General features: G+C 40.1%; 1 pseudogene; it reads left to right on the top strand.

The window, feature by feature from the left end:
* The window catches only part of LOC112133037 (RNA-binding motif protein, X chromosome-like), an 89,480-nt pseudogene that overhangs the window by 3,294 nt on the left and 73,817 nt on the right, over window positions 1–12,369 (top strand).

The following is a 12,369-nucleotide window of genomic DNA, read 5'->3' as shown; positions in this document are numbered from 1 at the left end:
CCAAGGTGGTCTCAAACTCCTGACCTCAGGTGATCTGCCTGCCTCGGCCTCCCAAAGTGCTGGGATTACAGACGTGAGCCACCATGCCCGGCCAAGAAATGTCAATTCTTTATTGTAGCTTGGCTTTCCATATTTCTCACCAGGCTTTTTATTTTCTAGTTCGTAAATCATATTTGGCGTTTGTAGATCACTCCTTCCCTTTTAGTGGCATTCTCTATTAGGTGTCCGTCTCCCAATATGAAGAAACAGTTTTCTTCTTTTTCCTCCTTTATCTGATCCATTTACAGATTTATTATATTTGTAATAGGCTAGGTATTGGGGATACAAAAATGAATAAGATATGGTCTGTTCTCAAAGGTATGCAGAAACTTTTCTATATATTCCTACTGACTTGTATTTATATTTCTTGAATTAAAAAAAAATCCTGGCTGTGTTTTTTTTGTTTTTTGCTCTTAGTGAATCTTTGTTTCTTCTTTTCATTATGGCATTCCAATTGAGTTTCACCACTCATTATCATGAGAATAAATAATTTCACTGACTTTAATAATATTTGATCACTTATGTTGATGTCATTTAGCTCTCTTTACATTTCAGTGGTCTAAAACACAACTAAGACACTAAAAGAAAAATAAAAGATGAGATTATTAGGCAAATAATTACCGCATAGTCAACTCATGAACAATAATAGTGCATGCACCTACAGGAAATTCTCTGATTGTCACATAAACTATTTGGCTATTGTTCCAGACATGCTGTAATTTCTGTAGTTACACACTTATCTAGCTCACAGCAGATTAGAAACTATGAATAACAAGGCAAGGGAAGGAAATGCTGTTAATATAGGTAGTTTGAGAGGAGCAATCTCTATTAGTTGGCAGAATAAGCACAGGAAAAACAAGAAAATTAGAAAAATGAATTAAAAATGCACAGTATTCTGACACAATTAGTTACATTGAACAACCCTATTTATTCCACTGGAAATATGATAAACATAGTCCACAAGTCTCTGCCATCTGAGAAATTTATAACCTAGTATTCTGAAGGAAATAAAGTGAAGGGAACTGTCATATACCGAACACCTGCTTTATAACTTGAAAGCGCTTTATGACATCACCATATATCAGGACCAAAGCAGATATTCATAGATTTGGTCCTCAATTGCAAAGAAAAATTAAATTATGTTCTGTACTCTGTTTCAGAAGACCAGAGGAATATAGAACCCATTTTGGAACTTTAGAAACTCTTACATATGAACAGGTTAGGTTCCAAAATTTCCATTGTTCGTAAGTCCCAATACTCACAAGTTCGGAGTAAGCCACATATGCATTTCCAGAAAACAGAAAAGTGAGGCAGTCCTTTGAAACTTTAGAACAAAGCTTACTCTTCGTTTTACTGATATAAGTTGTATAGTGGTGCACCTCAGACTAAGGTGCATATGAGTCTCTTGATGATCATGTTAAAATGAAGATGCTTATTGGGTAGAGTTAGAATGACTTGAGAATCTGCATTTCTAGCAAGCTCCCAGGTGATGCTGATGCTGATGCTGCTGATCCATGGACCACACTTTGAGTAGCAAGGTTCCAAAGGGCATTTTTTGTTGGATTTACATTTGAAGTCCCTTAAGGAAGGAAATGCCCCTCCTTAATGAGCCTAAAGGAACTTCTTAGCAGCTGCAGTATATTCACACCTGCTACCACTCATGTTGATGTTGTACAGATTAAAATGTGCCTAGCGCTCTTGCTTTCCATAACTTTACTTTCTTAGGCCTTTAAGATACTTGAACCATCTCCTAATGGGTTAATGGGTGCCCAGAGTTGACACTGATCCTCTCATCACATGGTCAACAGTGTGTACATTTTGTCAATTACTTTTCTTTTTACTGATTATTGTTTGTTATATAAAAATGGTGAATTAGTCTGCTTTGGCCACCATAACAAAATACCTTAAACAAAGCGGCTTAAACAACAGAAATGTGTTTTCCCACGATTCTGGAAGCTGGAAGTCTGAGATGAGAGTGCCAGCATGATAAGGTTCTGGTAAAGGTTCTCCTCCTGGCTTGTAGATGGCCACCTTCTCACTGGTCCATACATGGCAGGCAGAGATAGGGAGAGAGAAAGTTGTCTGGTGTCTCTTGGTATAAGGGCACCAGTTCTATTGGACAAGGCTCTGCCTTTACGACTGCATTTAACCTTAATCACCTCCTTAAAGGCCCTCTCTTCAATATGGTTACATGGGGGGTTAGGGCTTCAACATATGGATTTTGGAGGTACAGAATTCAGTCCATAGCAAATGGCATTTTCATACGGCATGAGTCACTGTTTGCTTTTCAGAATTGTTCCCAATTTCAACTGGGTCATAACACTTTATTGTATGTTTATCACTATGAATTTTCATTTTTCAATCTCTGCTTTTTTAATCTTCACATCACTCTTACTACCACCTTCAAAATTCTCACTTCTTTCTCACTGACATCAATGTTGGGATTAATATTTATAAAGCACATTTTAAAACATAAACTCATAATAGGCCCCAAATTAATAAAAAGATGACCTACATCAGAGCACCACTACACCAGGGCACACTGAATGAGTGCAATTCATTAAAAGATGTACTAAGATATTAATCCTCTTCAGACTTTGGGACAGCTAAGGGGTACTCAAGTGATCCTCAGGTTAGTCTCCTTTGGCTGCAAGCATCCTTGTCTTTTACCCAACAAGAATATCCTTATTTTCTAGCTATGTTATGACATGAAGAGGCTGGGAAGCACTGCCCTAGACTAAAATTACTGTGCACAATCTTCAGTGCCATCTGCTGGAAGGAGACAAAGTTACTATGCTATGGTTCTAGAAGGTAGATTTATATATTCATTCATTTGAGACAGGGTCTCACTGTGTTGCCCAGGCTAGAATGCAGTGGTGCAATCACAGCTCACTGTAGCCTTGACCTCCTAGGCTCAAGTGATCCTCCTGCCTCAGCCTCCCAAGCAGCTGGGATTACAGGAGTGCACCACCACACCGGGCTAATTTTTTAAAATTTTTAATAGAGGTGAAGTCTCGCTGTGTTGCCCAGGTTGGTCTCTCAAGTGATCCTCCAGCCTTGGCCTCCCAAAGTGCTGGGATTACAGGTGTGAGCCACCATGCCCAGCCTAGATTTATTTTTATGTATAAAACTAAGTTAAAAGATCATAAGAAGGGGTATTTCTGTGTTACAAAGGATTGCTTTTAAAACTTTTTTTACTAGTTGAAAGGATAAACTTCAATTACCTGAAAAATGTAAAACACAGCTGTTTCTTTAAAAAAGAAAAAGCCAGACAAAAAATGTTGTTGGGGCAGGCACAGTGGCTCACACCTGTAATCGCAGCAGTTTTGGAGGCCAAGGTGGGAGGATCACTTAAGCCCAGGAATTTGAGACCAGCCTGGGCAAAAGAGTGAGACCTTGTCAGTACAAAAAGTTAAAAAATTAGCCAGGTGTAGTGGCGTGTGCCTGTGGTCCTAGCTACTCAGAAGGCTGAGGCAGGAGGATCACTTGGGCCTAGGAGGTCGAGCCCGCAGTGAGCCATAATTGTGCCACTTACACACTCCAGCCTGGGCAGCAGAGTGAGACTCTGTCTCAAAAATAAATAAATAAATAAATAAATAAATAAATAAAATTGTTGAACATACTAATTCAGTTAGAAAGGACACACTTTAAAAAAAGGATATTGGTAAGTCAGAACACCACTATGATGGCAGGGTGTTTACAAAGCTTGTGGTACACCATATAGAAAAATCAACTCAAAATGGACTAAAGACTTAAAAACCTGAAACTATAAAACTAATAGGAGAAAACATAGGGGAGAAGCTCCATGATATTTGTCTGGGCAAAGATTTCTTGAATATGAAAATCACAGGCAACAAAAGCAAAAATAAACAAATGAGATTGCATCAAACTAAAAACCTTTTGCACAAGAAAGGAAACAATAAAGAGACAACCTACAGATTGGGAGTAAAAAATATTTGCAAAGCATACATCTGAGAAGGGGATAATATCCAAAATATATAAAGGAACTTAATTCAATAGCAAGAAAACATATAGCCCAGTCAAAAAATGGGCAAAGAACCTAAATAGACATTTCTCAAAAGACATAAGAATGGCCAACAGATATATAAAAAGATGCTCATTATCACTAATCATCAGGGAAATGCAAATTAAAACCACAATGAGATATCACCACACACCTGTTAGAATGACTTTTATTAAAAAGACAAAATATAGTGTTGGTGAAGGTGTGGAGAAAAGGGAACTCATGCACTGTTGGTAGGAATCATGGAAAACTATGGAGTTTCTACAAAAAACTAAAAGTAGAATTGCTGTATGATCCAACAATCTCACTTATGGGTATGTCTCCAAAGGAATGAAAATCAGTATGTCCAAGAGATATCTGCATTCCTATATGCATTGTAGCACTGTTCACGATAAATAACATGTGGAACCAATCTTGTTGAATCAGATAAATAAATAAAGAAAATGTGGGCCGGGGAAAGGTGGCTCACACCTGTAATTCCAGCACTTTGGGAGGCTGAGGTGAGAGGATCCCTGGAGCACAGGAGTTCAAGGATGCAGTGAGCTAGGATTGCACCATTGCACTCCAGCCTGGGCAATAGAGTGAGATCCTGTCTCTTAAAAAAAAAAAATACAAAAACAAAAAGAAAGAAAGAAAATGTGATATATACACACTTCCCAGTCTGGAGTGTGGTTGTGCTATCCTAGCTGACAATAGCCTGGAACTCGTGGGGTCAAGTGATCTTCCCACCTCAGCCTCCAGAGTAGCTGGGACTACAGGCACATGCCACCTTCCCTGAGTAATTTTTAAGAATATTTTTGTAGAAATGGGGTCTCACTAAGTTGCCCAGGCTGGAATGGGAATATGTTGATCAAAAAGTACAAAGTTTCAGTTAGGAGGAATAAGCTTTAGTGATCTATTGCACAGAATTATGACTATAATAATAACATTTTATATTTCAAAATTGTTAAAACAGTACATTTTAAATGTTTTCACCACACAAAAAAGCAAGTATGTGAAATAATGGATTTGTTCATTAATCATTCCAAAATGTAAACAGATATCAAAACATCATATTGTACCCCATAAATATATCTAATTATTGTCTATTAAAAATAAATTTTTGTTAATTTTTAAATTGATACATCATATTTGATCATACTTCAAATTGAGCATACATATTTCTGGGTATGTGTACTATTTCGATATATGCATACAATGTGTAGTGATCAAATCAGAGTAATTGGGATATTAATCATCTCAAACATTTATCATTTCTTTCTGTTGGGAACATTCCAAATCTTTCTTCTAGCTTCTTGAAATATACAATAAATTATTTTCATCTATTTTGCACTCTGCTGTGCTATCAAACACTAGAACTTATTCCTATCTAACTGTATTTTTGTGCCCATTAAAAATACAATTAAAAAATGCTTGTGATATAAGAAATATTAAGGAATTGGGGGATTTGGGTTAGAGAAGAGAAGACCATGAAAAATGATAAATTTCTTTAAATATTTATAAAGTTATCTACTGAAGGTTGGTCAAGTCTGTTGCTTCAGATGGCAGAACAAGGAAACACGAGTTGAATTTTGATACATGAGATATGTTCAACACAAGGTGGATGTACTTGTGCTGGGATTTCTGGAAAAGGTATTCCCACATTGGGAGGAAAATTCCACTATATGCTCCCTAAGCTTTCCCCCAACTCCAGATTCTATATCTAACCTGTGATTCTATTTGATACTTGGATCTCATGTAGTTTGATATGTTCTATAATTATAAAAACTTGTATTAATGTCCTTAAAGCTTTTAAAGCCATATCCAACTTTAACTCCGGTATAAGCACCCTTCCTGGGGGGTCCTTCCTTTTCTCTGTATTATATCCAAGGATTGAAGTTTATTTTCTTTATTTTGTTGATTCATGATCTCATTCAAAAAGGTTTTTCCGGCCGGGTGTGGTGGCTCATGCCTGTAATGCCAGCACTTTGGGAGGCCAAGGCGGATGGATCACGAGGTCAAGAGATCGAGACCATCCTGGCCAACATGGTGAAACCACGTCTCTACTAAAATACAAAAATTAGCTGGGCGTGGTGGCACACGCCTGTAGTCCCAGCTACTCGGGAAGCTGAGACAGGAGAATTGCTTGAACCTGGGAGGCAGAAGTTGCAGTGAGCCGAGATCATGCCACTGCACTCTAGCATAGCGACAGAGTGAGAGTCTGTCTCAAAAAAAATAAAAAATAAATAAATAAAAGATTTTTCCTTATAACAACTTTCTTCTTCACTAATGAAAAGTAGAAATCTAGTATAGTCCTGTAGACCATTTCTATGTAATAGATTAAAACAAGTTAAAACAGGAATTTCTCCCATAAGATTCTCTCCTTCTAAATACAACAGAGTAGAAGGGGCAGGTGTGGTGGCTCATGCCTATAATCCCAGGACTTTGGGAGACCAAAGCAGGAGGATCGTTTGAGACAGGAGTTTGAGATCAGCCTGGGCGCATAGAGAGACCCTATCTCTACAAAAAAAATTAGAAATTAGCCCGGCATGGTGACACAGCCTTGTAGTCCTAGCTGCTCAGGAAGCTGAGGTGGGAAGATTGCTTAAGCCCAGGTGGTTGAGGCTGCAATGAATCAGATATATATATCTGGCTTTATATATACATCTTTGTTATATATATATGTATAATATACATTGTTATATATACATAAAACAAAGTAGAGAATGTTAGTCCCCGGAATTTCTCTGTAAGAAATGTCTCATGCAAAAATCATTCAGGAGGAGAGAAATATACTTTGTAGGGGATGCCACATGCTTCTTGCCAAGAAAAGAGGGAGAAATGGGAGGCCATTAGCTGTCTTCTATGTATGGTTGGTGGGCAGGGGTACAAGAGAAGCTTCTCACTTTTACACCATGTGAGAAGAAGGTAGTGAACAGGGTAGAAAGAAAACTGTGAGATAACAACATGGAAGGATTGGGAGATTGAAAGAGGAGGAGAATTTTAGCAGCTGTCATGAGTAGGGAACTTTGGAGGGAGGAGAGATATAGAGAAGTATTGTTGGAAGCTTTACTTTCTATTTTTCTGGGAGAGACCCCTGTGTTACACCTTTAAGGAAACTCATAATAAAAATCTCGATCGTTTATCAACATTAGTCTCATTATTTTTGAATGAGAATCCCCACAGAAATGATATCACACGACACTTGAGTTGTAAATTGTACAAACTGCATTCAGAAGCCATCACCAAGGCCTAGCTGTTCTTTTTCCTGAATCTAGACCATTTATGTCATATGAGTATCTACTTTCCAAAACTGAAAGCTCCTCACTTGGTCTTCCACAGAACTCCAGTGGAGCTCTAAATTGTATAGCTGAAAACAGGTCATATAATTCATACCCTTTCACCATAATTCAGGGCAGGGAGGGAAAGTCACTGGTTGTGGTATCTATTAGTTTTCCCTGTTAATTGACATTTGGAAAATATGTGCTCTGAGACGCTCACACTTTGGGTTTAGATAACATTTCTTCTCTCGGTGTCTGTGTTTCATGTTGTTGTTGTAATTGGCCAATAGCGCTGTAGTTGCTGCCAATATATGAGTTTGTTGTTGATACAAAATATGGGCATTTTGATAGTTAATGTGCACACACACATAATACACAATAGGCATAGTCATAATTTTGTTACATGATCATTTGGCACAAATAATAAAACTGTACACAAGTTACTATAATTAATGCCCTATACTTTCTTTTTCTTTTTTCTTTTTTTTGAAACAGAGCTTTGCTTTTGTAGCCCAGGCTGGAGTGCAATGGCTCGACCTCAGCTCACTGCAACCTCCGCCTCCTGGGTTCAAGTGATTCTCCTGCCTCAGCCTCCAAAGTAGCTGGGATTACAAGCATGCACCATGCCCTGCTAATTTTGTATTTTTAGTAGTGTAGGGTCCAGCCCTACAGGGCCTGTGGGTTTTTTCTTTGTGTGCGGAGGCGAGAGATTGTAGAAAAATAAAGACATGAGACAAAGAAATAGAAGGAAACACAGCTGGGCCCAGGGGACCACTATCACCAATGTGCGGAGTCTGGTAGTGGCCCCGAATGCCTGGACACACTGCTATTTATTGTATACAAGGCAAGGGGGCAGGGTAAGGAGTGTGAGTCATCTCAAATGATTAATAAGGTCAAGCAAGTCACATGTCCATGTGACAGGGGGCCTTTCCCTTTGTGACAGCCGAAGCAGAGAGGGAGGACAGTATATGTCAGCATTTCTTCTGTGCACTTATCAGGAAGATCAAAGACTTTAATACTTTCACTAATTTTGTTACTGCTATCTTTTAAGAACTTAAAAGGAGGTGCCAGGTGTACAGGCGGAACATGAAAGTGGACAAGGAACATGACCACTGAAGCACAGCACCACAGGGAGACGTTTAAGCCTCCAGATGACTGCGGGCAGGCCTGGCTAATGTCAGGACTTCCACAAGAGTTGGTGGAGCAGTGTTCTCTAACTCCCCCGGGGAAAGGGAGACTCCCTTTCCCGGTCTGCTAAGTAACGGGTACCTTCCCAGGCACTGGCGCTACCGCTAGACCAAGGTCTGCCAAGTAACGGGTGCCTTCCCAGGCACTGGCCCTACCGCTAGACCAAGGTCTGCCAAGTAACGGGTGCCTTCCCAGGCACTGACGTTACCGCTAGACCAAGGAGCCCTCAAGCGGCCCTTATCCGGGCGTGACAGAGGGCTCACACTCTTGTCTTTTGGTTACTTCTCACAATGTCCCTTCAGCTCCTGACTCTGTATGGCCTGGTGTTTTCTAGGTTATGATTATAAAACAGAGATTATTATAATACTAAAAGAGCAACACTACCAACTAATGATTGATAATATTCATATATAATCATATCTATATCTTATTTTTAGTATAACTTTTTGTATTCTAATTATTTTCTTTTATTATACTGGAACAGCTTGTGCCTTCAGTCTCTTGCCTCGGCACCTGGGTGGCTTTCCACCCACAAGTAGAGACGGGGTTTCTGCATGTTGGTCAGGCTGATCTCGAACTCCCGACCTCAGGTGATCCACCTGCCTCGGCCTCCCAAAGTGCTGAGATTACAGGCATAGGCCACCGTGCCCAGCCTGCTTACTTTCAAAATAAGGTAAAAGTCTGAGGAAAAAATAATGGTTCCCATTTTTGGAGCATTTAGCCTGTGCCAGGCATTGTTCTATGTATGTTCATGTATTATTTCCTCAAAAAAGTACACACTTTAATTCTGCAGATGAGAAATCTGAAACTCAAAAGAGATTGAGAATCTCCTCCACACACATGATTATCCCAATAATCTGGTGAGTTGAATGAGAAATAGAAGTCAAAGAGGAAGAAGGGAGGGTTGCCTGAAAGATTCCAGAATCTTGATATAAGGGTGCATTCTCCAGCAGCTGCTGATGGCCACTAACAGGCTTTTTTCTCTTATATATCTTAGTTGGGCATGAAGAGTATGAGAGATTTCAAGCATACTGAGGAATGACATTTTCAATTTCTTCCCCAGCCAAGTAGCTTCAATGGACAGATTACCTAGAATTTAAAACAAGAAAAAATATAATCTAATTAGATCACTTAAATTACTTTGTCATTGCCATATCTTTCTAACAATTAAAAAAAAAAAAATGGAACTTTGAAAAAAGCCCCGTATCTGAGGCTCTAAAATCCAACAGTCCTCTTCGTTTTAATGATTAATTTTGTTTTTGTTTTTGTTTTGAGACGGAGTCTCGCTCTGTCACCAGGCTGGAGTGCAGTGGCGCAATCTCAGCTCACTGCAACCTCCGCCTCCCCGGTTCAAGCAATTCTCCTGCCTCAGCCTCCCGAATGATTAGTTTTACAAACAGACCAGAAGCGGGGCGCAGTGGCTGACGCCTGTAATCCCAGCACTTTGGGAGGTCGAGGTGGGCGGACCACAAGGTCAGGAGTTTGAAACCAACCTGGCCAATATGGTGAAAACCCGTCTCTACTAAAAATACAAAAATTAGCCGGAAGTGGTGGCCTGCGCCTGTAGTCCCAGCTGCTTGGGAGGCTGAGGCAGGAGAATCGCTTGAACCCGGGAAGCGGAGGTTGCAGTGAGCCAGGATCGCGCTGCTGCACTCCAGCCTGGGCGACAGAGCGAGACTCCGTCTTAAAACAAACAAACAAACAAACAAGAACACAAAAAACAAACAAACAAAAACCCAAAACAAAAAACCAGACCAGAAAGCCCCAACCCGCTTTTCCATGTGGACGCTCTTCCTACGTAGTCTACAATGTCAGTGGGCTTCCACCGCCATCTGGTGGACGATGTGTAGATGTGCTCTGACTTGAGGAGACTTCGCTGGCGTGGAGAGGAGTGTGATTAATGAGAAGAGTTTCCCATTCGTGCAACTGATTTGAAAGCAATGCGTAGGAATCTAAAAACTGAATAGATAAAAGTGCTTACTTCTAGGCAATCAAAAGGGGGAACAATTTGTATGTGTTGACTTATTGACTAGGATGAGATGGAACCAAATAAATTAACATTTTCTTTAATGCTGCTAGAATCTTTCAACTCCGCACTCCATAGCATGCAACACTTTTTGAACAGTCCCAGCACCATGAATCTGCTTAAGTAAAGCTGTTTATGCAGTCGTCTCATCTGAGAGTACAGGAAGCTCTGTATCTACATCCATTTCTGTTTATCTTTATAATCCCCTTGTCCCACACCTAAAATTTCAACATTAAGAATCTACTTTCTCACTGGGGCCTGTCAGGCGGAGTGGAGGGGAGGGAGAGCACCAGGAAAAATAGCTAATGCATGCTGGACTTAGTACCTAGATGATGGGTTGATGGGTGCAGCAAACCACCATGGCACACATTTACCTATGTAAAAAACCTGCACATCCCATACATGTACCCTGGAACTTAAAATAATAAAATAAAATAAAAAGAATCTACTTTCTAAGCTGGGCGCAGTGGCTCACATCTGTAATCCCACCACTTTAGGAGGCTAAGCTGGGAGGATCACTTGATCTCAGTGGTCCAAGACCAGCCTGGGCAACAGAATAAGATCCCGTCTTTATTACAAAAAGAATCTACTCTGTTCTGATAACACTGTACTATTTCTTTTTATTTTAAAATTCAGGTAAAGTTTTGTCTGCATTTTAACCTTAAAGTGTTAGGGTGGGGACGTAGTGGCGGAAAGTGTGTGACAGAGAATAAGCATTGGTACTGCGGCTACCATATTGTTCTAGCATTTCACCATTGGCACATGACTGCATTGCACATGGTGATTAGGTTGGACCATGGGACCAGTTCTGGTCAGTGAGTTATGCATTAATATTTAAAAAATCCATAGATTCTAGGCAAATAGTTATCATGTGACAATAAGGCAGAGTAGATCTCATAATGTTCAGTGATTTGGGGGGTTAGTTTCCTTTGTCACTTCTTAGTTTGTAAAACAAATGAGACATTAAGTATATACTATGCTCAATGTCATCTTCTCCTGTCATAAATATAGGACAAATGGTATAAATTGTGATACAATATAATGAAATTAATTTTTTTCATACTTCTCAGAACATAGCCGCATAAATAAAGGCTGCCTTTCAAAGCAATCAGCTTGGGCAATGATATGCTTATTTTAGCAATGTGCATGATATGGTTTGGCTCAATGTTCCCACCCAAATCTCATTTGAATTGTAATCCCCAGTGTTGGGGAGGGACCTGGTGGGAGGTGATTGGATCATGGGGGCACATTTCCACCTTGCTGTTCTCATAATAGTGAGTGAGTTCTCATGAGATCTGGTTGTTTGAAAATGTGTAACACTTCCCCCTTCACTCTCTGTCTCTCCTGCTCTGCCATGTGAAGATGTGCCTCCTTCCCCTTCACCTTGCATCGTAATTGTAAGTTTCCTGACTCCGCCCCAGAAGCAGACACCAGTACAGCCCACAGAACCATGAGCCAATTAAACTTCTTTTCTTTATAAATACCATGTCTCAGGTTTGTCTTTATAGCAGTGTGAGAATGGACTAGTACAGTGCTAGTACTCGAAATAAACTGAAAATCATAAGCTTCAATATTTTCTTAGTTCTGCCTGCTCATGCCTGTAATCCCAGCACTTTGAGAAGCCGAGGCTGGTGGATCACCTGAGGTCAGGAGTTTGAAACCAGTCTGGTCAATGTGGCAAAACCCGGTCGCTACTAAAAATACAAAAATTAGCTGGGTGTGGTGGTGGACACCTGTAATCCTAGCTACGCGAGAGGCTGAGGCAGGGAGAACTGCTTGAACCCAGGGGGCAGAGGTTGCAGTGAGCTAAGATTGCACCACTGCACTCCAGC

The sequence above is a fragment of the Pongo abelii genome, chromosome 3, assembly GCF_028885655.2.
Source record: "Pongo abelii isolate AG06213 chromosome 3, NHGRI_mPonAbe1-v2.0_pri, whole genome shotgun sequence".
Lineage (NCBI taxonomy): Eukaryota > Metazoa > Chordata > Mammalia > Primates > Hominidae > Pongo > Pongo abelii.
This window is presented reverse-complemented; position numbering and strand designations above follow the sequence as displayed.